The sequence below is a fragment of the Sapajus apella genome, unplaced genomic scaffold (assembly GCF_009761245.1).
Source record: "Sapajus apella isolate SASKATOON/1434 unplaced genomic scaffold, GSC_monkey_1.0 scaffold107, whole genome shotgun sequence".
NCBI lineage: Eukaryota > Metazoa > Chordata > Mammalia > Primates > Cebidae > Sapajus > Sapajus apella.
Window position 1 is genome coordinate 1,968,907 of NW_022437047.1, and position 25,284 is coordinate 1,994,190.

The following is a 25,284-nucleotide window of genomic DNA, read 5'->3' on the forward strand; positions in this document are numbered from 1 at the left end:
TCCAGGCACCTATTACCCTGGGCCTGGAATGCACCTAACAAAGGCTGCCATGAGGAGGCCCCTCGGTACCTGTCCATCTGCACGCATCATGTGGCCTCCGCACCCCAGGTGGCTCCTGGTTAATCTTCAGGGTCCAATCGATCTCTTCCTTAGGGGCCAGAGTTTGTTGTTCTAAGCCTTTCTCAGATCCACATCTTGGGGCTGCTGGAGTCCCTGCGTCTGTGTCCTGGTGGTCGGTTTGAAGCACCAGCAGACAGCAGCGCTGAAGGTGCCTGGTGTGTACTATGTGTGGCCATGTAGATGTCTCCTCTGCTGCTGAACCTGCAGATCCCCATGAGGCAGGTGGGGCCGCAGGCCTCTCCCCTCCGTTTCATATGGGAGGTAATTGAGCAGAACTTAGGACAGTTACATGCTTTGCTTCGGTTGCAGGGCTGGGATTTGGACCTGGCTTCCGGCCTGACTCAGGTCCTCAGATTCCACCAGCCCTGCTGCCACTGAAGGTTGCTGGGGAAAGGAAGCTGAATGTGGAGGGTGGGCCTGGAGGAGAGGGGCAGGAGATGAGCCCCGAAGGACGGATGTCTGCACAAGGACTTAGAAATGAGACGGCTGCAGAGAACCTCCGGCAGGTGGAGGTGAGGGTGGGAAGGGCTCTGAAACCGCCAGCGGTTTTCTGGAGCACTTCTTGACCCAAAATGCTGCCTTGTAGAGTTGACAGAGACGGGCTTCTTCAGTCAGTGCCTGCTCTCAGAACTGCTCAGTGCCAGCCCCCTACTAGGCTCTGGGGATAGGACAGTGGCCAGAACAGATAAGATCCCTGACTACTGGGAGCCAGAGAGAAACCAGGTAAACAAGCCAATCGCAATCAAGGACACCTTTATAAATTATGACAAGCACCAAGAAAGAAACAAACAGGTGCTGAATAGAAAACCACCCAGAGGTGGGTGCGGGGCCTTGAGGCAGGAAGGCCTTTCTGAAGAGGGCCGTGAGGTGACGGGGCAGGCAGAGGAAGCAGTGTGTGCGAAGGCCAGAGACAGAGACGGGTCCCATGCACCCTGGGGACAGTGGGCAGGGGCAGAGCAGCTGAAACATGGTGGGCACCGTGCAGATCTTCCAGCTCCACTTGCCCCCGGGGTCGCCAGCAGTGCTGCCGGCCTGCTGTGAGCATGGGCTCAGGCGTGGACATGCCTGTATCTGCTGGTGGGTCCCACATGGGGCTGGCTCCCTGTCTCAGTCAAGGGGCACATGACACATGACATCACTTGGCTATTTCTGCCTGCCACCGGCTGCCTCCATCTTTGCAGTGTGAATGGGAGGCCTGGCCTGAGGCCTTGACTGGTCCCCTGGCTTGGCTGTCTGCCACTGAATATCACCTGCTGTTTCAGTGACCCTCCTGCTGTCACTGAGGGCACAGGAGGCGGAGGGGCAGAAGGGCTGTCACCAAGGGTCCTGGGACAAGCCTAGGTTCTCCCGCCTAGGGTCAGCCCTGGTCCTGCAACCTTTATTTATTTACTTTGGGCCCTGCTCAAAACTGGTAGCAAGCTGCCTGGAATGCAATGTGACGAACTCGAGATAATAATAAAATCAATTGGACTGTTTCCCCAGTAATTCTAGAGACTGATGCATCATTAATGTTGGTAATACAGTGCCTGTCAGATCACAAACTTCTCAATAAATGTGCAGCTGGCAAGCTCTGATAGAAATTGGAGGCAAGCAGAGAATGAGATTTGGGGCCTTTGATATATGGGGTGTCAGTGGCGCAGTGAAGTTTTTATCAATTTCTGTCACTTTGGGCTTTTGTGCTTGCTACATATGTGGTCTTCATGGCACCTCTCTGTGGGCTGCTTGGATGCTAACTGCACCCCCCACTCAACGCTGTGAGGAAGAGGAGCTCCTGGAGGGGCCTCAGCAGCACGGGTGCCCTTCCCTGCGGCCTCATGACCAGGGCCTCCTCAGGCAGATGTGGACGGGCAAAGCCTTGGGACCTGACTCCATGGGTCATGCAGGCACTCTCCAAGCATTGATCGAGTCCCCGTTGGATTCAAGACGCCATCGGGCCCTCGGAGGCCTTTGGGGGCTCCTGAGGACTTGATGGAAGCCTGAGGCTTGGGGTTGTGGGGAATGATCAAATGATCGTTCTTTCCTAAGGGTCAGGAGTAAATGGAAGGAGTGTGTGAGCTAGCCTGGAAGTGTCTGCCAGGTAGACTAGGAGATGGGGCTATGGGATGGGGTAGCTCTGTGGGCCCAGGCCCTGAAGCACGAGGAACCCTGGAGTTTATACGGGAGGGAGGAGTTTGGCCAGGCCAGGCCCCGGTGGCATTGGAGAAAAGGGAGAAACTGCATGGAGGCAGTGTAGTGTAGTGGTTAGTGCAAGCACTCTGAAGCCAGACAGGGAGGCTCCGAAACCTAGCTCCCACACTTAGCAGCTGGGCAACCTCAGGGAAGTGACTCAACCACTCTGTGCCTCAGTTTCCTCACCTGTAAAATGGAGGTGGTGATAGTTGACTACCTACCTCGAAGGACTCTAGTGAGCATAAATGAATTAATACTTGTATGAGTGTCTGGTCCATTGCAAGCCCCTGATAAATAATTGGCATTACTCTTGCATAATGAGCTCAGTGAACCCACTGGTCACCTGAGAGCCGTTCAGCAAGATTCAGAGAGTTGACGTAGGGCTTCCGCACTCATACAGCTGCTTGGGAGCAGAGCTGATTTCAAAACCTGCATCTCTAAGCTGCTACTGAGGCTGGGGTTGAGCAGGGTGGGCCTTGGGTGCCCATGTGGAGGAGGTGGCACGGGCCTGGGGGCCCAGCACCCTACTGAGGATGGGCCTGTGAGGTCACCATTATTAGCAAGGAGATTGCATGGGCAATGAGTGAGCTCAGCCTTTGTCTGTCAGTAGCCCTCTGGGTGCTGGAGAACTTCTGAGACTGGGGACTTGACTGTGGTGCAGACGTCTCATTGGCCCCTGGAGGCTGGAGGTGACTTTGAGTAGCAGAGGAGCCACATGGGAACCATGTTGGTGGCAAATTCCAGAAGTGAGTCAGGGTTCAATGTTCCCAGCTGCACCTGCTTGGGAGCAGGTCCTGAGACCCAGCAAGCCCTGAACTCCCTCCTCGACACCCACCCACCCTGGAGCACCACGTTCTCTGGATCCCAGAACAGGAGGTTCCTAGGCTGTGGGGGTGACTTGGGTCTAGGGCACATTCTGACGGAGCCATGGCTGTGGTGTACCTGCTGGGGACCCGCCGTGAGGCCCTGGGAGTCGGTGTGTTTGGGCTGGAGACCAGCGGTCCTTGGGAGTGCCCTGAGCACAGGGACCCCACACTCCTCTGAGCAGGGGTGCTCCTGGCCCTAGCCAGGCTGCCTTTGAGGTGCTTCCCCTCCCCATGGCGCCACCGAACGCTAGGATGTACTCCTGGCTGGTTCTGCATTTGTGTTTACCTTTTAAGGAAGGCAGGTTGGGAGGCCCCCGGGGCCTCAGGAAAGAAGAAGCAATCTTGTTAGACTGGGGTGTGGAAAAGACAGAGGCCTGCACTGCACTGGGAACAGGGAGCGGCGGCCTCTTGGCCCAGGTCTGCCCGCATCCCCTCCCCAGCTCCCTCCAAACCTCCCTGAGCTCCCATGCCCCGCTTGGGACCGCCCAGTGTGGAGCCCAGGTCCCTGCATTTGTTGGGTAGTGGAGGATGGCAAGCATCACTCCATAAACCCCCTGTGCCTGGGGCTTGGAGGAAGGTCCCTTCCTGCCAGAGGAGCGGGGGCTGCGTGAGGCACCCAGAGGAACTGCAGGTGCATTTGAAAAAGCAGGTGGGTCTTCGTTTATCACCAGGAGGTCCTGGTTATGGGGGCAGGTGGGAGCACGGTGCTGACGTGGTCCTACTTGGTGTGGGTCCCCCCGCTGCTCCTTCTGTGACCCAAACAGGTCTCCAACCACTCTGAATGTCACTAATCACCACAGTGCACATCCTCATGCCTGCCTGACCACACACCCTGATGCTCAGAGCATGTCTCTTGTTGAGTGCCAGGCCCTGGGGGACTGGTTCTGGCTCAACCCCAGGAGGTTAGAGCCTCACTAGAGAATAAGACTGGCCAGATGCTGCCTATAGCATGAGGGGCTGGTGGCTGTGAACGAGAGCCCTGCTGAGGGGAGTCCCAAGGGGACAGGTTCAGGTCAGCCTACCGTGGGAGGGCATTCCAGGAGGGCCTCCCAGAGGAGGTGGCCTTTGTGCTTCAAAGGATGAGTTGGGGAATGCTCAGCAGAAAGAGGGCAGGTGAGGGCTGGGCATGGTGGCTTATGCCTGTAATCCCAGCACTTTGGGAGGCCAAGGTAGGAGGATCACTAGAGCCCAGGAATTCAAGACCATCCTGGGCAACATAGTGAGACACCATCTCCGAAAAAAAAGAAAGAAAAAAAGAGGGCAGGTGAGGTTATCAGGCTTGGGTGGGTGGGAGGCAAAGCCCAGGAGCTCAGTGGGGGCCTGATCACATCCCAGAGGGCCTTGAATGCCAGATGGAGTTTGTCCTTGACTCAGGGTCAACAGGGAAAGATTTTGGGGTGAAGAGTGCTGTCCTCAGATCTGATGTGCAGCCCAGTAGCTGTGGTGACTGCTTGGAGGGTGTTTTCACAGGGGTCCCGTGAGGCCTGCTGCATTCCAGGAGGGCGGGCATGAGGCTCATCGCTGGCTGGTACAGGCCTGGGCATGGGCCAGACGGTGCTGCAGATATGTGGCCGGGGGCGGTGAGGATGGTGGTCATCGGGGGCACTGGGTGCTGTGGTGTCTGAAGGGAGTGAATTCCAAGTGCCATGGGGGTGTCCTTGCCCCTCAGGGCTTTTGCACACAGCATCCCTGGGTGCCTAGTAAACGTGCAGAGGCTGTTCTCATCCTAGCACAGCTGGGCCAGGTACAGTTAGAAACCTGGCTGAAAACTGCAGGTCTGATGAGGAGCACAAAGGCCAGGTCCCCAGAGGACAAGAGCCTTGGAAGGAAGAGGGTGGCGCTGACTGCAGACTGCAGAATCTTGAAGGGCCCACGGAGAGGCTGCAGGGCGTGGACTTGGCCGCAGCAAGGGGAGAGGAGGACCAAGCTCTCCCTTTGATGGGTAATTCAGCATACAGTTGCAGCTCTTTGCAGTAGGGGCGAGGAAGGCAAGATCTTGGTGCTGGGGGTGCTACTGACTGTCTAATGGAAGGGGGTTCACAGCATAGGCAAAGGGCCGAGCTCACTGTGCTGGTGAAGAGGGCAACTGAGTAAGTCCTCTAGGATGAGTGGGAAATTCCCAGTCTGAAAGTGAGAGAAAAACATCTGAGGCAGAGGGAACAGCATATGCAAAGGCTCAGAGTGCTGGGGGGATGATGTCAGAGCGACATAGCTCTTAAAGCCAGGTCAGCGGGCATGGACTTTGTTGCTGATGAGGGGCAGCAAGTCAACCAGGCTTTCTTCTCTCAAGTCAGAGAAGAAAGGCCAAGGCTACTGGATCCTGGGACCTGTGAGGTCCTCGGCCCAGCGGATGTCTGGTGGCCTTCATGTATCTTATTGGCATGGCCACGTTCATGGAGCCATGGGGTCAGGGGAAGGGCCTACTTGTGCAGAGGGAGGGGTAGTCCCTAGGTAGGCAACTGGCACCTGCCCCTCTGGTGGCAAAGTCCATTTGGGTGAACCAGGGCAGGGAGGGAGGGAGGCGGGTGGCCAAGTGACGGCTCTCCGGGCAGGTGCGCTCCGCCATCTGGCATGAAGGCAGCCGTGGGGCCTCAGGAGCTGGAGCTGTTTCTCACACTGTCCCCCACCACAAACACACACACTGAGACTCCACCGTTGTCCCTCCCTGCTCTGAGAATGTGATGTGAGGAGCAGCTGTCAGTTACTGTCAGCTGCCACAATGCAGGGAGGCAGCTGAGAACCAGAGAGCAGGAGTGGCCAGCTCCAGGTTACGTCGCAAGTGGAATCTTGACCGGCTCCCAGCGCCCCATGGCACCAGGGCCCCACGTGGCTCAGGATTTCCCTACCTTCTCGGTAACTCTGTCTCCTGCCCCCTGGGAGAAAGAGCTGTCCCCTAGCAATAAGATTTTCCCATCTGGAGTCACCAGCTTTTCCTCACCTTCCTCCACCTACAAACAACCCAAGGGAACAAACCCAGAAAGCCAGGTCCCAGCCTGTTGGACCAGGCCTCGCCCAGTTGGAGCAGAAGGTGTGCAGTGGGGAACGTGGCCTGCAGCCCCTCTCACAGGGAGGCAGAAATCCCGGCTCTGGAAGTGTATAAACACGGTTATTTTTAGCCCTCAGAGGGCTGTGGGCGCAGCAGCGTGACCTGAATCTGGCTCAGCCCCCTCCTCCTGCCTCACCCGGGAGAGGAGGCCTCCATTGCCCCGCCCTCTGCTCCTTCAGCCTCGGGGCTGGGCCAGTGAATTCCAGGACCCAGGGAGAGAGGGAACTGGGTGGTGGTTGGGGGGAATCTTAGCAAGGCTGCCCGGGGCCAGGAGCTGAGGCTGAGACCAGCTCACAGGGACAGGATGTGGTTTTCAGAGAGGCAGCATTTCAAGTTGCAACAGAAATATTGGAGCCACCCAATTTCATGACTTTTCCATGGGTTCTTACTCTCTAACCCTGGTCCGTTCCCTGGTCTGGCTGGAGGCGAGTCCCAGGCGCCACCTGGGAAGCAGCGCTGGCCTAGCACTTGGAGGCCGTGCTGCTGCTTTGCCACCATGGGCCACCAGCCCCACACAGCACCTCTCTGCATCTCAGTGGCCTCATCTGAGAAGTGGGACAATTCCCAGCCTGACTGGCAGGGGACCGAGGGGGCAACGGTGAGCTGACACAATCATAAATGTTCACTCACTTATTCATTCAACCAACATTGATTAAATGTCAGTTTTGTGCCAGCCAGTGATCTAGCCATTGGATGGAAAGCAGGAAACCAGCCTGAGGAAGTGCTGACCCTCCTGGGGCTAACATCATTGAGCAGGGGTGGGGGGCACAGAGGGACAGACTAAGTGCACACGAAACAGTGATCAGCCCCTACTTCGTGCAGTAACATTGAGTGATGTGTTATGGAGTGGCTGCGGTCCAGGAGGCAGCACGTATTTTAGATGAGGGTAGTCTGGGAGGACCCCTTGAGAAACTATAAAACAGCCAGCCACTGTGGGTGGAGGAGGTGATGAGCAGGAACAGCAGGTGCAAAGGCCCGTGGGCAGGAATATGCTTGGTGCCCGAGAACTGAGGACGCGGGGAACCCATGAGGGGGAGCAGGCAGGGCCAGCTGCACGAGGCTCGAGGGCCATGGAGATGCCTGGGGTGGGGGGCTGTAAACAGGAAAAGCTTTACAGCTGTAAGGAAGAGCAGGAAGGAAGTGAGAGTGGGAGGCCAAGGAGGGGCTGTGGCCCCCACCCAGGCACAGGAGCTGGCGAGGAGTGGGCAGATCCGCACGCGGGGAGGGAGAGCGGTGGAAGTGGCAGATGGCTTGGCTGAAGGGGGAGCATCAGAAACCAGGATGGTTCCTTGACTTTTGGATTTGATGCCTGGGTGGGTGGGGGTGGAGAGGGCATTTGATCCAAAAGGAAGGTGGAGGGAGAACAGGATCTGGGGGGTGGGGCAAAGGGTGATGCCAACCTGGACACAGGTTTTCAGTGTCTGCTGACATTAGAGTAGAGAGGGGAGCCCCGGGGGAGCAGCTGCATGGGGCACACCAGGCCCCAGGCCGGCACAGCTCTCCTCCCTGGAGCTCTTTGCCAGCCCGGAGCCAGGCTGTGTGGGCGAGTGCCTCCCTGGGGGCCTGGCCTGGGGTTTTGTCCCAGTGCATCATGGATGAGGGTGTTCGGATCCCCTGGCTTGGAGGCGGGTGTGGGTGGGGGTGCAGAGGGGTTGATGGCTCTGCCAGAAGGCTGGACCTGGACAAGTTGGAAGGTGGTCTGTCATTCAGGCACCAATTGCCATTGGCTGGATGTGAGCCCTGGTGTCATTACCAACCTTGTGCCCAGCTGGGTTGACTTCTTACTAAAACTAGCAGCTGCTTCTCCCGTGCCTGGACCGGGATGGGAAGGACAGCAGCAGTAGTGACATGCTTTGGGGTTTTTCACAGCAGACCTGATTCACTTTCATCTGGTCACCAGACGATGTAGTGACCCCTCCCCTCTCTGGGCCTCGGAATCCCACCCGAGGTCCCAGGGTGGAGTAGAAGGTCTTGAGGGCCTCCAAGTGAGACGCAGCCTTTCGATGACAGCTTTGGTATTGAGAGGGTCATGGTGTGAGTAAAGGCCTGGACGCTGGTCTAGGCAGTCATCTTGCAGGACCTTGGGAAGCAGATGAGTATAGAGTCCACGTGCATAGAAGCCACGTGCAGGGTGGTCACTGGAGGTGAGGTGGGAACACCAGGCTTCCTGGTTCGGTCAAAGGGACCAGATTACCATATAAGCCATTGTGCTGTGGGGACAGTCTCCTGACTTGTTAAAGCCTCAGTTTTGGCATCTGCAAAATGGGTGCAATAGACGTCACTGAGCTCACAGGGATGAGTACTCACTGAGTATTCACAGAGATGGGCCAGCTCAGTGCCTGGTCTTTGATTTCCGAGGTTGCCTTCTCTCCCTGTCTTTCTCCAGTTTATAGCTGGAATCTAAATTTCAGGGGAGGGCTCTTTGCTATTGGGGCTTCCTGTGAGAGCCATAAGCCCTGGCCTGGGAGTCCTGCCAAACCCAACTCTGGAGGCCATGAACCTCACCGTAGCCTTGGGGACTGGCCCGCTGGCCACGGCCCTCTGAGCATCAGCCTTAGGCATTGCTAGTAGGAGGCGCACTGGAGTTTTAACCAGAGGCAGTAATGACCTTTCTGAAATCATGCCAGGTTCATGTTCTGCTTCTCAAAGAAACGATGGGCCTTGATTTCCTATCAGTGTGGTTGCTGTTGTTGTCGGGGGTGTGTGTGTGTGTGTGTGTGTGTGTGTGTGTGTGTGTGTGTGTGTCTTAACTTCCATGGGTTTCAGAGCCATGGTGGAAAGTGAGGAAAATAGCAGATGCTAGATCCAATTGCCACCAAACTGTCTTGAAATGCTATAAATATTTTCTAAAAAGACTAGCTTCCCAGGCCCGAAGTGTTAGTTATCTCCTCCCTGAGAAACTAATTCCCAAAAATTTAGACAAGTAACCTCTTAAATCACAGCTGTTAACCTCAGGTGTAAAAACTGTTACCGCGCCAGCTGCAGGTCAGAGCAACTCTGTTCTGCCTAAGTGCCTCCGTGTGGCATAGAAAAGGCGGTGGCAGAGAAGAGGGACCTTGTGCTCAGGCAAGAGACCAGGGTCGGAAGCTGGATTTGGCCACTCACTGCTGTGTGACCCAGGGCCAGTGGGCCCACCTCTCTGAACCTCTTCTGTGTAACAGACCTGTTACAGGCCGCCTCGATCCTGAGAGTGCCACCGAGCTGAGCTTCTTTCTGTTCCTCAAAGGTAAACAAAAGTCACCGTTGGCATTCAGGAGTTCACGTTAATCAGGACTGAGAAAACCCCTCTGCCCCCGGTCCCCTCTAGCCCTCTGTTTGTGTCAAGGACGCCCCCAGTGACTGGATACCTGCTGTGTCCCTTTTCACCAGACAGCACCTGCAGGACCCGGAGCTTCCAGCAGGCAGGCAGCAACACAGTGCCATTGTTTGTTCTCCTTGTATTTGCTTTTATGTTTAACTTCTATCCTTGGCGAGTGAGGCTAATTTTGTCTTTAAGGTAGTATTATAAAGTTCTTTTAAAAATAAATGTATTTAAGCAAAAGTTGTGAATTGATCATTAAGCTAATGGCAGTCTCGATGGCAGAAGGAAATAACAAACATCAGGACGATGGGGAGGAGACATGATGGGCTCTGCAGACTGTCCAGGCTGCCCTTTCCCTAAGTGGTCACCGATTTCTGTGCCCTTGTAGCACGAATGGGTGGGGAAGGGGGACAATGGGAAGACAATTGACCAAACGCTGAAGGGACATTTTGGTCAATTGTCTTCCCATTGCACAATACCCAGAGGTGACCGCCACGCTCCCTAACACAGCAGGGCTACAGAAAGCCCCATCCTGGGGTCCAGGCCAGGGGAAACCACGCTCGTGGAGAGTCTTGGCCAAGAAGCTGGGATTTTGTAGCAAAACCAAATCCCCCTACCCCCAGGCCCTGTGTGCCTCTCCATTAAAGTTCCCAAACTGAGAGTCTAAGCTTGACACCAGCCAGCTGCCATCTCCCAGGCCAGAGACCAAGACCAGGCCTTAGCTCTCCCAGGCATGGCTGACCCCAGCAGAATGTATAGTAGGTGCTCCACTAACAGGGACATCAAGTGCTGTAGATTTTGTTTTATGCTCTTCCGGGAGTGACAGCCTGGAGTGCTGTATAGAATAGTAATTCTGAAGCTACAAGGAGCTCTGTAAGAGAGTGTGGGGACCAATTGGTAATGCCTGCCGTGGTGTGGGAATGCCTGCCTGGGGGCACACAGGCCTTTATTTGTGGCTCATGTGCTCCCCCAAGCTAGATCGTGCCCCCATTGCATCACCAGCACCCAGCCTGGCGATCAGTGGGTGATTGAGCCCAGAACCTCCTATAGGAACTTAGCCGGTCATCTTTGGGCATCCTTGTGTGTGGGCATCCCCTAGCCACGTTGCAGGCCCCGGAGGGTCAACACTCAGCCTTTGAGCTTGGAAAGCCCTTGTGAATTCCATACCTGCTCCCTGCTAGGGCTGGATGTGGGGTAGGTACCCAGAAAGTGTGTTGATGAGACCCAAGAATGATCGACAAAGGGGACTGGAGAGGTGCTTTGGCCTGGCTTGGCAGCAGCCCATGTAACACTACCTCACTGCAGGCATCGTGCAGGTGGCCGAGTGCCCCAGATTTTCTAGGACAGCCCTGGTTTCAGATCCTTCATGCATTGTTCTTGAGTGTCCCTGCCTGAACAGGCATTTGGGCTCCGCTTTGGAAGTCCTGGCTGCTGTGGTATAGCCCTCATGATCACACTCTTTGATCATTTTCAGAGCGCTCACTCTTCACTGCCTTTGCATCTGGCCAGGGGATGGGGCAACCCCATTTGCCCACTTTTTTCAGGTGAGGAAATTGAAGCCCAGAGTGAGCAAGTGACTTGCTTAGGCCCACACAGACAGTTAATGCAGAGATCTGGCCTGAACCCATGACACCCTTCTTCTGGCCACTTCACCTTCCACTTTGAAAGCTCAAAGCTTTCTGCATCATGGTATTGAAGCCTTATTCATTCGGTCAGCCTTTGTAGCCTAGCGGGTTAGACCCTAGGAACCCAACAGCCTGCTTTGCATTTCAACTACTTCCTGGCCATGTGGCTTTTGGTGAGTTCCTTTCTGTCTCTGTGCCTCAGTTTCTTCATTGATAAAATGGGAGTAAACACAACATGGGGTGGTTGTGAGAATTACCGGGTTAAGTGTCTGGATCAGGGAGAGGGTTCTGGAGGGCCTGCTGATGGTGTTCACAGAGCCGGATTGATCAGAGCAGCTCACAGTCTAGTGAATGTGAGGTGGGAGGCAGATGTGTTCACCACGAAAGAGCGTTCAAGTGGATGGGTGAGGTCTGAGGTACACTGAGCCCCGCCTGGCAGTGGGCGGAAGGACCGTTTCCATCGCTCCCACACTATTCGGAGGCATTCAGAAAGGCTCCTCCATCCATGGACAATACTTGGAGCAGGGTGTGAAGGAGGCAAGGAGGGCACTGGCCTAACCCTTGCAGAGAGCAGCCTCCAAAACTACTCTGCACAGAGGATGTTCACTCACTACCTACCGCAGCTGGAGCATCTGGGCCCTGCTGTGGGGTGGGGTAGGGGTGGGGTCGAGAAGAGGTGGAAAGACCCAGTTGCTTTGTCCCAGAGGCAGGCACAGAGTCCTGCCTGGGAGCCCTGGCATGGGGTAATTGTCTATTGTTCATCATCTAGTAAGCCAGCTCTCCACCTTCTTTCTGCCTGCCTTCTTTCCGTCCTTCCTCTCGGCATCTGTCTGTGCAGCATAAAGAACCCCTCCCAAAACAGCCACCAGTGATCCGCCTCCAGGCTAGTGTTGACACCCCAGCCCACCCGGAGACCCATTTATTCTGCCACTGGGGCATAGGGCCCAGTTTTAATCATCCTCGCTCCACTGTGAGATACAGATGGTTGTATTATTAATAGTCATAATTAATCAGCATCCACAGAGGAGCTTTTCCCTAGGCAGCAGATCCTCAGGACAAGCAGCCCTGGGAGGTCCCATTCCAGTCCCCACTTTACAGACAGGGGAAGTGAGGCTGGGAGAAGCGGGAGGACTTACCCGAGGTGGAGCTGGGTATGGACCCCCGCTCAGAGCTCCTATCTGACGACAGCCTGCAGTGTTACTATCTGGAAATGGTCTGGAAATGGACTGTTCACCCCACCCACCCATACCTAGGTCCTAGGGTGCCAATTGCTGAGAAGCTTTCAGCACTGGGGATGGGAGGGCGGTGCTCAGGCTGGTGGTGCACTTTGAGATCTCAGGCTGAGAGTGAAGGAAGAAAGGTGGGATGGGGAAGAAAGGCCTGAGGGAGGCAGGACATAGTGGGCTGGCAGAACCGGGGTCTCATGGGGGTGAGGGTGGGGAGGTGGCCTTGGGTGGAAGGAAAGCCAAATACCACCTGCCTCCTCCTAATACACGCAGATGGTGGGTCAGGGCCTGATGTTGGCTGCTTCTCTGCTCTAAGCTCTGCATCCCAGGGACAGTGATTTAAATGCTTGCAGCCGGCAGCATCCTGATTTATGGGGCTGTTTTGGACAGGCCTGAGTACATCAGCACAGCGGCAGTGAGGGGCTTCTTGCACAGTTCTGCAAGCCCACCTTGCTGCCAGCCACCTGCTCCCCTGCCTGGCTCCTGGGGCTGACCACCACCAAGGTCCCTATTCATGTGTGTGCACCTGAGGCTGTCCACACCCCAGCCTGCAGCCCATAAGCTGTGTTAGTCCAGCATGCAGGTGTGTGCTGCTCTTGGCCTGTGTGCAGATGAACACGGGTGTGCCCAGGCACACACGTGTGTGTCTACCTGCACTCTGCAGGCAGCCATGTGCCCATGTCCTCGGGGCTGCCTCTCTCTGGGTCGATCTGTTGGTGGCTCTGGGAGGTGGATGTCTGTTCACTGTCCTGTGTGTGTCCCAGTGTGGATGTGTACTGGTAAGGGGTGTACACGCCTCTGTGCAAGTGTGCCTGTGCACATGTGTCTGTGTGCACACGTGTGGGCATGCAGCTACCACCTCATTCTGTCTTTTTCACTATGGGTGCTGTCCATACTCACATCCTTGCGTGTAATACACACCCAGTGCCCAGCGTGGCTGGGCTGCCCCTGCCTGATTGTTAGGCTCACGGATAAGACTCTGCCATTGTAAATGAGTGTAGGAGTGCCCCAGCCCAGGAGTCCTAAAGCAAGTGGGAAGGGAGTCTCATCTGTCCTCAGCATCTCCGCCTCACCTCCATATGGATGGTGCTGGAGAGGGAAGGCTGTGAGGGAGGGATGTGTTCCCTGCCCCCATACCCCCACGCTGTGTTCCTCATCTGCCCTTTATTTCTTCCCACTATGCCCACACGCTCGCCCATATTCTGGGCCAGGCCTTGAGGGCAGCCCCGGGTCGTAGGGGAAGCCCAGTCAAGAGTCAGGCAGCCCAGTGCACAAACGCAGGCCCTGTTGCCATCATGTGGTCCTGGACAGCCCCTCTGCCTCTCCCATCCTCAGTGTTTTCCCACCTGCAAAATGGCCTTAGCAACAGCCACCTCATGGGGTTACTGTGAGGACTAAGAGGGTGCAGAAACTGCTAGAGAAATCAAGTTCCTTCCCTCAGCAGACTTCAGTCTCCCTGTCTGTAAAATGGCAATGATGACCCTCACCAGTGGTCTCACGGAATGTTTTGAAGGTCAGATGAGAAAAAGGTTCAGTGAAGGCTGGAGGGTGGTCTCCACAGCACTGGTTCCAGCTCTGAGCGAAGGAGATGAGGGGTGCTGCGGACTTGGCAGTGGGGGGACCTGCAGGGCCGGGGCCAGATGCCTGCATCCAAACTCACATGCTGCCACCCTCTGGCCTTGGGATGCGGGAAGCTCACTTCATCTTCATCTGCATCTCTGTTATCCTTAGATTCCTCGTCTTTCCAGTAGCCATGTTCAGAGTAGTGTTGACCTCCTGGCATGGTAGGAGGATTCAGGAGAAATGCGGGTGGAGTTCAGCACAGAGCTCGACACAAAGCAGCTGTTTGAATCAGTGGTATTTGTTATTCCTGTTGCCGGGCCTATTCCCATACCGGTGGCCACGCGGTCTGGAAGCACAGGTGAATGCACGGCGGGTGGTTCATTAATATCACACTGGGATACCTGTTAGTGAGGTTTGATTTGTGTGTCCAGATTTGATGTCCATCAGTCCCACTGAAGAAGAGTTCAAGCTTTTCTTGAACTTAGAGGGCTTAGAGGGCTATGCTGAAACTGGCAGCCTCAGCCTGCAAGAGGTGCCCTGGGGAAGGAGGGGGCTGGTACTGCAAAGGAGCTGGCTCCTGGGACTCTGAATGCTGTGCTCCCCGCAGCCACCCAGCCCCGAGATAGGAAGCCAGTGGTTACATTTACTCCTGTTTCTTTTGAACCACGTGGTGGCTGCACCACAGCTGGCTTGGAGTCTCCGAAAGAAGGCCCATAGGGGACATGATGTCTTACCTGAGCCAGGTGAGGACTGCAGCCCCCCGCTGCCAGCACTGCAGTCTGGGGCTTCCAGTTTCACCATAGTTCCTCTAAGCTGCCTGGAATAAGGGCTTGAACTCATGAACTTCATGACCGATGGACATGAAGTGTGGAAACGTAGATGATACAGCATTAACAGGTATCCCAGTGTGATATCAATACATCATCTGCCATGTATTCAACTGTGCTTCCAGAAGAAGTGGCCACTGGCAGCGAGGGGCTGCTTGCACAGTTCTGCAGATGGCTGCCAGCCCACCTGCTCCCCTTGTGCAGCTCCTGGGCTGATCACCACCAGGGCCCCCGTGCACAGAGCCCATGAGCAGTCCCCATCAGCTGTGGGCTTCCCAGTCTGTGCCCAACTTAATGATAGCTGCTAGGGTTGAGTAGAGGCTGCAGTGTCCCCATCCCAGCAGGGGCTTCACTGAAGAAACGAGGCCCTGGCACCCAGGCCAGGGCAGGGAGGAGACAGCTGGTAGACACAGCCAGGGCTGCAGGGGCTCGGAGCTCATGGAGTCCAGGTGGGCAGGCAAGGGAGGAGGCAAGCCAGGCTGGAGCCAGGCCTTGAAGGACAAATAGGATTTAGCTCACCAGAAGGGATGGCGTTCCAGGACAGAATTGTATAGGCAGAAGTTTGGAGTCATTCCTGGGGAAAGGCGTAAGACGTTTGGCCTACTCTGGCCACATAGTCTTTGCTCTCGATGGCCAGTGGCTGTGGGGTGTAGCAGATCGCCAGGCTTTGGGGTGGCAGGGGAGGCACACCCTCAGCCCTGAGCCAAGAGAGGCCAAGTGGGCCCACACAGGCCAGAGCCTGAGACCTTGGCAACCAGCTACTCAGAGCTCTCTACTCGAGAGCTCATGATTCATTTGTGGCCAATTTCTCCTGGCTTTGCCTGGAAATTCCCAAGCTCGCCCCTTCCCTCACCTTAGGGAGTTCCAAGAATATAGTCTCACCTACACTTGGCCGAGAACACCTCACCCAGTATGCAGGGAATGGTTTTTAAAATTACAGCAGGTGTGATGTAGGTTAGCTATTAGGAAGAACTGAGCTAGGGCTGCGGGCTGGGGGCTGGGGTGGTTTGTTTGAGTGTTTGGAACGAATGCGAACAGAACTCGGTCTAGCGTAAAGTGTTGTAGCAGTTACAAAGGGGGAGCTAGAGCTTGACCCAGAGTAGGACTTGGCTGCGCTGAAAAAGCAAGGGCATATGCAAAGGCCCTGGGGCATGAACATCCAGGGCATGAGTAATTGTGGTATAGTTGGAGTGTAGAGGATGTGAGAGACTTCTAGAAGTGCGGACACAACTCAAACGTGCAGGACTCGAGAATTTGGCAGTGGGACGTGCTGGCAGCGGGGAGTCAGGGCTGGTGCCTGAGGCAGGGACAGGTGTGTTTGATTTGGGTTACAGGGTCTCTTGCCCATTGCTGTCTGGATTCTGCTGGTCAGCAGATCTTTGACAGCCTGCTCTGTGCCAGGTTGGACCCATGCTCTGCATGGGTCTTGTACCTGTGTGGAGGCTGAACTAAAGGGAGGGGTTACTGTAGCAATTCAGGTGTGAGCGCGGGTGTGTGCGGGAGCAGGGGAATGGCTGATGACTTCAGACCCACTGGGCTCCATCATCAAAAGTTCCTGAAGCCCAAGTGAGGTAGCAGAGGTGGTGGGGTAGGCTTCAGGAACTCTGTGTTCCTGGCAGGCTCTGTGGACAGGCAACCTGGAAACCACCCCTGCGGGGTAAGATCAGTGTGGCTCAAGGAGCCTGGAATATGTATCTGTCATGTGCAGGGGAGGGGCGCATACGAGGCCCAGAGAGAGGAAGGTTGATGGCACAGCCCAGCCAGAACTTGGGGTCCTGTCTCCCAATCCTGGCTGATTGTACACGTATCCCACCACCTGCCCATTCCTGCAGATCTAAAGATACTTTCCTGGAACCAGGCAAAACAGAGCAGCCTGATTGTCTGGGTCAAAACGTCTGGGCGTTTGGGGAGGGAGGGTTCCTTTATATCTTTCACAACTTAGCAAATTTAATTTCTTCTGATTATTTCTTGACAGTCCCAGGCGTTGGTGGTAAACAACCGCTCTCCCCAGAATGTTTCCCTGTGACAGCAGCTTTCTCTGGCGAGGGTGCTATCAACACTTGGCAGCGCCTCCTCCCGGCTCCCGGCTCTCAGCTCCCAGCTCCTGAGCTCCTGAGCTCCTGGTCTCTTGAGCAAGGCAGCAAGTGAAGGCTTCTGCATGCAGAGCTGGCCCTGTGTGCTGGGGCAGGGACAGGCCTAGCCTCTTTGTTTCCCGCAGCAGCCCGCCTGGCTTCGGAGCCTCGAGTGGCCTCTGGTTGTGGATGGTCCCCGAGCAGCGAGGCTGGGTGGTATCAGGTGTCTGCTGGCTCCCACAGCCCTGGTGCCGAGGCCCTTGGCATGGCTCAGTGGCAGGAGGGAGCCTGTCTCCTGAGGGCGGCTCTGCCAGGCCTGTCTGTGGCCGAGAGACCGGCAGCATCCTGGGCTCACAGCCTCCGTGGTCTGCGTCACACTGGCTTAGGTGTCCTGAGTCAGAGCCAGGAAATGGATCTGCTGTGCGGGGGTGGAGGTGCCGCTGCCCAGGCAGCTGGGGTGAACCCCAACCTCTTGCCCGTCCACACTTGGGGGTGCTGGCCTCGTGCTTCCCTCCCCTGGCTTGGCCTGAATGTGCCCAGCGCCTGGAGGAGAGGCTGAGGTTCCAGCCTGCTCCACACTCCACTGCCTTGCTCAGGGCCCCACCCACCGACTGTTTTTGGCAGGATGGGTGCCCAGCCACAGGCACTGCCCAATGCTGTGCTTTTGCCTGAGTTATTCTATCACCTTTTTCTAGAATGCCCTTTCCAACTTGTTGTCTGGGCGATTTTCTGCTCTTCATCCAAGAATGTACCCAAGAATAGCTTTTTTGGTGAAGGCTTCCCTGGCACCCCCACTCTGGCCAAGGCTGTTCCCCTTTCCTCTGAGTCCCCTCTCCATTGACGGGTCCTGTGACAGTGTAGTATATTCACATTTGGAGCCCGTTTGCCTGTGTGGGTGCCTTGAGGCTTTTTCTCTGTGGGTGCTACAGGACTGATGTGTAATATCAGCTCAATAAAGCAGGCTGGATTTAATTAAGGGGGTTCCTGAAGGCGGTGCTGGAGTCTCCCTTTGTTAGTGGTGTGGTGAAGAGGAGGCGGGAGTTTGGAAATGGAGAGAGGCTGACTTGCCGGCCTGCCCCTGCCCCCCGATTGCCTCCAAGGGCAGCGCTGCCCCCCTGACTGCTGGGGACTGGGGCGGCCCCCTCCGTTTCCATCCAGCGGCAGCCTTCCCTGCCCGGCAGGAGCCGGCTCCCCAGGTTGCCGGAGTGATCACTCTCCAGAAAACACCCCAGTGGAAACTGCATGAATGATTGATAAGAGCTGAGAGCTGTTTAATTTTTTCCCCCTGTTTAATGGCTATCAATAATTTAATATGCTCTCTGTATGTTTTTAAGAAATAGCACCCATTTCGCCGTCTCCGGTTTAGCGGGCTAAATGATTTAAGTGTTGGAAATGTGCTCTGAGGATGGAGGTTGAGTGAGTCGGACAAATCTGGAGGCTGGGGGTGGGGGGAGGTGGGTTCAGAGCCAGCCGCTGCATCTTGGCCTGGGTGTGTGTGTGTGTGTGTGTGTGTGTGTGTGTGTGTGAAGGTGGGAGGGAGAAGGGAGGGAGGGAAGGGGCGGGTAAAAGCCAGCTCCTCTCTGCTAAGAGCAAGATAATTGCTTTTCCGGGGCCTCACTGAGCAGCAGCTGAACAGCTGTTAGCAACCCCCCCCACCACCACAATGCTAAGCTTTTTTTCTGGATTGCTCTGGGGCGCCCAGGGGGGCTAGGAAGGAGCTGCCACCGGTGTCACCGAGGCCTGCGAATCTCCCTTCCCCCTGACATCTTTGCCCCCTTCTAAAGCTTCTAAATCATTTTTATTTTAACGACGCAGTAAGGCTGCTGCCGGAGTGGTGTCTTCCAGATGGGGTGTGGATGGTGGAGTGGAATAAGGGACTCAGAGGGACCTGGTGGGTCATCTGCCAGTGCTCCCCCAAACTTTCCAGATGCAGACCATCACCTGGGAGGACTTGCTAAAAATTTAAATTTCTGGGCTGCCTTCCAGACCCATAGACTTCCATTCCCGGGGAGAGGCTTGGGAAGCTGTGGGTTTAACTATCAGCCCAGGTGATTCTTATCAGAGGAGTTTGGGAACTACACATCCAGCTCTGTTCTGGTGCTTATAGCACCCACAGCACCACGGGGCAGCTCCCTTCTGCTTGCATGCCTCTGCAAATGAGGGACTCACCACCTCCCAAGGTAGCAGATCCACTTGTGGAAAGCGTGCTCGAGTCCAGAGCTGCTTCTGAAGTTAGGCTGTGACCTACCCGGCTGCCCTGGTGTGCTTAGAGTTCTCCTTGCTGCAGGATAGACCGTGTTTCCTGGGATCTGCTGTCCTTCCCTCTCCCAGCCTGGCCACTTTCTGGCTTGTTTGGGCCTCTCTATTGGGTAAGGAGCTTTCTGTCTTAGCAAAGGGTCCCGGAGGTGGGAGGCAGGAAGGTGGCAGGTGATGTGGCCTGCCTGTAGTGTGTGAGGTGGCCGCATCATCCGATTGTTGGTAAGCGTCATCACTGGTACAGTGGGGACCCCGAGGAACGCAGAAAGAGGCTGGGCTTCAGCACCACCTTGGCCTATCGGGGACTCCGATCCTCCCACAGGAGAGAAAACTGGCTCATCAGAGATCGTTGTGTCAGCCATAGCTCTTAGGTGACACTGCAGGGAACGTTTCCCCAGAGGCCACATATCTATTTAGGACAGAGCTGGAGCTGCAGATGTGTGTGGGGCAAGAGGCCCTTAGCGGGGAGGCCAGGCCAAGGCCCTCGCTTTGGGGATCAGCTGAGGCCCCAGCCAGTCCCTTACCTGAGGTCGGATGGGGGAGGGCTTCCGCCTTCTCAGTCACCTGGGGCTGATGGAAATTCATGGAGTCAATATGGGGAAGGATTTGGCGGAGCTGATGCCCACTCTGTCAGGCATTACAACTCTTCCTGCTGTCTGCCCAGCAGTTTGCGTCTTTTTGCCAGAGAGTGCAGCATTGTACGACTGCCATGGGTCTTGCCATTTTGCTTTAATAGAGAATTAAGAGGGGAAGAGTGGTACACATTGACTGGGCATCATGGTCTACTGCAAAATAGGGAGTCATAATCACCCCCATAAGCCCTGTACTCTGTAGCCCCTTGCTGCACCCCCAGATTCAGCCCCACCTTGGTCTCTATGGGAGAAGGCTGAGCCCCCGGAAAAGTATGGCCCCGTTGGGTGCTGGCAGCTGACCCATCTTGTGATGGCCAGTTCCCTGTGTTTCCCATCCTCTCCTGAAGCCTGCTCTGGCCATCACAGTGTGGCTGAGGGTGTCTCAACCCAGGGGAAAGAGGAATAGGGTTGCCACCCAACCCTGACAGAGCCTCTGATTGGAGAGCTCTGAGAGCTGGGGAGGCAGAAGAGACACTTACACACCAAGAGAGATGGCTGTGTTAGTATGGACACCAAGGCAAGGCCTGGGGAGGTTAGGGAGGGCTTCCAGGAGGAGGTGCCAGCTGACCGCAGGCTTGAGCATGGTAGGAAGGGGAAGGGCATCTTGGAGTCGAGGTGTGATGCAGTCTGTGGGTGTGCACAGAAGTGAGATACAGCCTGCAGGATTGGGGATGGGCTACAGAGGCCGGCCGGCCAGGGCGGGGCTGACCTGATTCACCTGGGCAGAGAGCCATGGAAAGATTTGTCTTTAGTTCTCATTGAAGTGTTACATTCATGCAGAAAAGTGTGTATCTCCTAAGTTTGTAGCTTGACAAATTATCCTGAAGGGCACATGGTTCTGTAGCCGCCAGGCAGGTCAAGAAACAGCATTGTAACCCTGCTGGAGCCCCTGTGCCCTCTAGTCACTGCCCGCCTCAAGGATACTGACTGTCCTGACTCCCAACAGCCTGCTGTTATCTCCTGCTACCCAGCAAACCACCTGAAAACTTGGTGGCTTAAAGCAGCCACCATTTATGAAACCTCACAATTCTGTGGTTTGGCTGGGCTTCCCCCCTGATTCCCTTGGGCTCATGTGACTCCAGTCACCTTGAGGGTTGGCTGGACTGAAAGGTCCAGATGGCCTCAGTCACAGGGGCAGTGGGTGCTGGCTGTTGCCAGGGCAGTTACCCAGCCTCCAGTAAGACAGACACCTCCCTCCATGGCCTGCAGCTCCCAAGAGAGGCAAGGCCAGACATGGCAAGACTTCTTGAGGCCTAGTCTCTATAACTCACAAAATGTCACTCACACTGAATCCTATTGATCTAAACCACTCTCCGGGCTGGCTCTCAGCAGGTGGAGAACAGACTCCGCCTCTTGATAGGAGGAACTCCAGAGGACCCCTGCCGTATTTCATCTATTAAAAGCGTAGAATCTTTATGCCCTTCTTGACCTTTATATAAATGGATCTCGTAAGTGCATTCTCTATTGTGCCTGGCTTTTTAAGTCAACATTATGTTTGCAAGATTTACCCGTGTTGTTAGATGAAGCTGCAGATCACGCATTCCCAAGCCTGTCCAGCAGTTTGTTGTGTGGAAACACCAGTTGACCCATTCTGTGGTTGGCGGCCATCTGGGAAGTTTTCATTTTCTGGCTGTTATGAATGGCCCTGCTATGAGCATTCTAGCACATGTCTTCTGGTGAACATATGCACATTTTTCTGTGGACATGGAGTTGCTGGGTCATGGGAGAGGTCGCAGGGTAAGAGACCCTTTCAAACTGTTCTCCAAAGTGGTGGGACTAGTGTGTGCCCCACCAGCAGAAGGGGGCTTTACTGAGACCCAGCTGAAGATGGGCTGGAGGCGCATCTCATAGGTATGGGAAGGGGCTTCCGGTGATGTCCCCTCTGTCCGCCCTGAGCCTCAGGCCCCCAGGTCAGGGGAAGTAGGGCCATAAGGCTGATCACTCTGTTCTGATTGTGAGCTTTCCTGCTGCCCGTTTTTCACCCCAGGGGCCTCTCATGGCCTTCTCCTTTGTCCAGAAGCTGCCTTTCCCGGCCAACCTGACCCTTGACAGTCAGGGAGGCCAGGAGTCTGCAGACACAGAAGCTGGGGGGAGACAGCCACACAGCATCCGTCCCTGAGGAGGTTTGTACTTCACTCCAGTCTTGCCCCTTGCCATGGGAGGAACCCTTTCCCTCTCAGGGCCTCAGTTTCCTCATTTGTAAAATGACAGGGAAAAGTATCAACCTCACCAAGTCTCTTTCTTCTTATCAACCTGACTGCGTATTCTAGAATGTAACAGAGGAAGGGATGGGGGAGGCCTCCTGACTTCAGCCGACCGTGTTGTTCCGTTTGTTGATTGCACACTTTCACTGCACCATTCATCCATCAGGGAGTCCCTGTGGTCCTTGTTAACCAGCTCAGCGGACAGAGAGAACTAGACCTCACTTCCGATGTCCAGGAGCTGGGCCTGGAGCAGGAGATCGGCCTCTGCAAAGTGGGAGGAGGTGGGAGGAGGCAGGATCAGCCAGGTGCACAGCCCGCTGGGGACACACAAGCAAGGAGGGGCAGGTGGGAGAGGGCTCCACGGAAGCACTTGAGCAGAGTCTCGAAGGCCAGGGGGCCCTTGAAAGACAGAGGTGTTGAGAAGCGCTCTGAGTGGGCCACCTGGCGTGTGCCAAGGCTGCAGGGCAAGGGATCTGGGGGCCTGGGCTGACTGGGGCCCAGTGGCGGGCGGGAAGTTTTGGCTGCTGCTGTGGTCCATGGCTTGCCGGGTGCGGGGCTGCTGGGCTGGCGCTGGGGCCTCGGATGTGACATTCAGGAGCTGCGCCTTTATTTGGCAGTGGCGAGCGTGCGGTATCCAGTGTCTAGGGGTAGCTCCACGTTGGGGCGCCAGTTCCATCTTCCAGGAGATGGCAGCCAGGATGTAGAGGTCCGTAAAGTGGTGAGGGCCTGCCCGCAGGGTCAGAGCTTGGAGCTCACCGTTCTCTTTCCTCTCTCCCATAGGACCCACGGCAGCTGTGTTCTGATTTCGTACTGCTGCTGGGGCTGCCACCTCCTCCTCCTCCGGACGCTCTCAGCAGACTTGAGTTCTGGTCCTTTGGCAGAGGCCTGGGCAGGTAAGCAGGATGCGCTGGCCCTCTGGTTCTTGCACCTGTGGATGCCGGGCAGACAGGGCGTGCGGGCCACCCGGAGTGCGTGGTGCTGTTTCAGGGTCCAGAGGGCTGGGGAGGGGATGGGGCTTCTTTCTCCGTCTTTATTTCTTCCTTGGCCTTTTCCTCTCAAAGGAAGCCACAGTGGAGGGTGGTGAGTACCCTGACCTGGGACCCGGACATTGAATTTTATTCTGCTGCCAACTCTCAGTGTACCCTTGGGTAGTGCTTTCCTTCTAGAGGGCCTCAGCTTTCTACTCTAGTCCATGGGAAAACAGTGATATCCGCTAACACGACAAGCACTTAACTGTATTCTGGGTACTGTGCAAAGCACCGTAGAGTTAGCACCTTTTCCAGCATCACAGCAGCCTGGTGAGGGCACAGCTGTAATCACCAGCATTGTGCACGTGGGAAAACCGAACCGCACTCAGGAAGCAACTTGCCTCAGGCGACACACCTGGCTGAGCCTAGGGTTCAAGTCCAGGTGTGTGCGGCTCCAAGTGCGCCAGCCACTGCCCCCGGCCTACTCTGCCTCTGGCCTTGCTTCCCTCTCCTGGCTTCCTCTTGGGGGTGGGGATCAGGGCAATTATGGATATGCTCAGAAGTGCTGGATCCTGTCTCAACTCAAGAAAAAGGGAGGGGGGCGTTTATCAGGTGACAGGCTCCTGGTGGGTCTGTGGTCATGACCCATTTGTGATGTGATGTGGCAGGAACCAGGCCTGGCCTCCCGGTCCCGCCAAGATGGCAGCCAGAGCCCCCTCTAGAGGAGGGGCGTGTAGGCTGAATAGGGCTTTCTTTCCCTCCACCCCTCAAGTAAGTTCTCCTAAGCTTGTATTAAACACTTGCTGTGTACCAACTCCTGCATTAGGCACCGCCTGTAGTGCGAGGTAAAGGTGCCTGTCCCACTCTCTGCTCTGTGGAGAAGCAGAGAGATCCCAGTGACATGCAGCGGTATGGCAAGCTCCATAACAGTGGCATGGAGAGGGTTCAGAGGCTTGGGGGAGAATTCTGGGGAGGTGACCCCAAGTGAGCTACAGTGTGGGAGACAGAAGCAGTAGACGGGGCGGAGCCTGGCAGATGCGCACGCTCACGCAGACATGCATGGCAGCTCATCCCCAGCTAATACACACAGACGTGCAAATGCGCACTTCCTCACAAACATGTACACAGATGTTGCTTCTGCATGCCAGGTGAATGCACACAGATAACACCTGCATGCACGTGCTTGCTCACATACACATGCACAAACTCATGTTGGAACTACACACAGATACGTAGCCCTCACAAGCACACGGCATTCACACACACACAAGGCAGGGTGCGTTCCAACAAGAACAGGCAGTTCCAAGGTTGATAGCTGTTCACTGGCAAAAGCTTCCAGCAGCTCCTGGGGGGCTCTGGGCAGCCCGGGCGGAGGCTGAGCTGCAGCTCTGTGTGTATGTGGAGGGTATGTTTTACTCACAGAGCTTTCTGTCTTGACTGTCCCTTGCCCATCTCTCCTTGGCAAACTCCCCCCTGCAAATTAGATGTCACAGAGACTTGTTTGACCCCCAGCTCCTCCCTTCCGGCCTTTGCTCTGCGATACCTTCAGTAGCAGCAGTGACCTCTTGCACTATAGAGTTCTCTATAGTGTGCAAAGCCTTTTCACACCCTTGAGAGCTCCTAAAAAGCCCTGTTCCCATTTGCTAGATAGGAAAACAGAGGTACAACCACCCTAAGTTCCTAGGCTGAAGTCAGACCCACATCGGGCAGGGGTGTAGAGTCAGACCCACATCGGGCAGGGGTATAGAGTTAGGCCCACATCGGGCAGGGGTGTAGAGTCAGACCCACATCAGGCAGCGGTGTAGAGTCAGACCCACACTGGGCAGTGGTGTAGACAGTGGCAGCAGAGAGCAGCACCTGGCACTGCCCTCAGCCGCCTTGTCTTACGGCATTTTGGAAGACTGGCTTTTCCCTTCTGGTAGACAGCTCCAGCCCGTGGCCCAGGAGAGGTGTGTGGGTCGCTGAAGAGGGCCTGGTGGAGCGTAGAGGTCCAGCCAGCTAGAGTAGACACGAGCCCAGCGCTGCTTTTCCGCACAAGTGATGCGACCCCAGTTCACGCGGCTTGGCACACTAGGATCAGGTATACGTGGCTCCGAAGCCCGGGGCAGAGGTGAGAGACCCGAGCTGGCCTGGGCTGCAACAGTGGGCAAAGGCTGGCCCCAGATGAGAGGGTGTCATGTCAGGGGCAGGACAGACGGTTCCATATGGCTGGCACTTCATGAAAGACACTCAAAACACGCTTGGTGGATGAGCGTGGAGGACTGTGGCGTGCTTGCGGCTGTAGACTGGGCTGAGGTGTGGAGGTTTTCCAGCTCGGCTACTCCTTTCTTTGTGGCTTCTGATTAGGGACCTCACCTCTCTGTGCCCCATTTCCTCATCTGTAAAACGGGGAGGCTATCCCTCTAGTTG

At 55.8% G+C, this 25,284-nt stretch overlaps 1 protein-coding gene across 9 annotated transcripts in view; it reads left to right on the top strand.

Moving 5' to 3' along the window:
- The window catches only part of ZMIZ1 (zinc finger MIZ-type containing 1), a 243,388-nt gene that overhangs the window by 27,779 nt on the left and 190,325 nt on the right, over positions 1-25,284 (top strand). For all 9 annotated transcript variants that reach the window (XM_032259200.1, XM_032259210.1, XM_032259205.1 and 6 more), the window contains exon 2: positions 22,688-22,800. The gene's annotated coding sequence lies outside the window, so the exon portion shown is untranslated. The remainder of the gene's footprint in view (positions 1-22,687; positions 22,801-25,284) is intronic.